This window comes from Diachasma alloeum, unplaced genomic scaffold (genome assembly GCF_001412515.2).
Source record: "Diachasma alloeum isolate Michigan unplaced genomic scaffold, Dall2.0 Dall_scaffold_00420, whole genome shotgun sequence".
Taxonomy (NCBI): Eukaryota; Metazoa; Arthropoda; class Insecta; order Hymenoptera; family Braconidae; genus Diachasma; species Diachasma alloeum.
Window position 1 is genome coordinate 361559 of NW_021680559.1, and position 1754 is coordinate 363312.

A 1754-nucleotide genomic window follows, 5' to 3' on the forward strand; every position below is an offset into this window, starting at 1 on the left:
GTCAGGTCTAAGCTGATCCGAACTTGATCAAGACCTGACCGGAATTTTCACTCGGGAAGTTTGTCTGAGATTCACTCCTCTCCGGCAAGCCTTACTCGGAGTGAATCAGGGCCTGACATACAACGTATACGGCTTGTCAAAGGCCGGCTAGCCTTATTTCACATCAATCAGGGCTGGGTAGATAGCATATACGGCTTGCCGGAGGCTGGTAAGCCAGATACGGCCCATATTCGTACCTGATTAAGCATGCCTGATGTCAGGCTGCCGTACTTATGTGGCACTCGGCCCTAGTATGACATCAAGTTAGCCTTACGATTTTTTTAGTCGGGCTATTGCTGTTAATTTTTGATAGGTTCTTGGAGATAAGGGAGGGGAATGTAAAATGGATCATAAGGTAAAATGGATATGTAGGGCAAAATGGACTGAAATGCACTTCAATTTTTCTTTATAATTACTAAACCGGGCACGCGCTGACCTTTCTCCTGAGACCCATGAAACTTCATCAACTTGATGAATGCATTGTAAAAAGAATGATGAATAGGAAAACCCTCAATCAATGAAGAAGATTAATGATAAGTGGACATTTAAAGAGTTATTAAAAAATATGAAAAAATATGAAAAAATTAGGACAGAGAAAATCATTTTTGGGGCGTTCCATACTACTTTAATCAAATCGAAAGGACTTTTTTTCAAACTTCAAGAAAAATTGAATATGTTCTCGATTTATTCCATGCATGCCTTGGATGATTATTTAAAAAAAAAAATTTCGAGTTATCTGAAATTAAAATTTTAGGTTGGGCCAGGTGAGTCGTTTAAAAAAAAATTATAACTCAATAAATATGAATTTTATCAAAGTGAAAAAAAACTTTTTTATTCAAAACAGGTGTAAGTTTCAGGAAAAAAAAATCAGACTTGAAAAAATTGAATTTACAATGAATTAATCAATAAACAAATTAAAAAGTTAATAACAAATGATGTGGGCAGGTCGCGAAAAAATCAAAGAAAATTTATGTTATACACGGAGAGAAATTTTTGGTAAAAATTATCGTGAAATCCAGGTAAAAATTACCCGGATGGAAGGGTAATTCTGTAGCAGTGTATTTTTGGAGCAATAAATATCCTTCGTGTGGATAAATTTTAATAAAGATTTCCGGATAATATTTGTTCTTATCTGAGTAAAAATTGCCAGTACGCGCGGATAAAAATTAACATGCATGTTTTCATGTTTTTAATGTAGTTTATTATTATTGCATATCTTGGTAGTTTTTACAAATATCTTGGATCAAAATTACTGTTCCAGAATGGTAAAAAATACTAACCTTACCTACAGATTTCTTCCACGCAGAGGTTAAAGTCATCCCGACAAAAGAATGGTTTTCGCTCGAAGTCTCCCCACTCCCACGCACTCCCACGTTAAAAGATACAAATGGAAAGGTGGTGGGGGTAAACCCGAACACCATTCTCTTGTCGCGAGAACAAATGGAATTTACCAACGTCGTGCCTATAGTTTTTATGATTTGAAACAAAAATTGGAAGACCAGTACAGTGAAAAATACCAAGTGCATTGACAATTAATGTTTTATGCTTCACAAAACTTGATTCAATTCAATTTTCATGTTTTTAATGTTGTTTATCAATTCAAATCTTTTTGGAGCAGAATACTTCTCTTTACCTACATCTACATCTCTTCTCTTGTCTTCTCTTTATCTACATCTTGAATTGACAGGATATGTATTTTCATTGTTCTAATAACT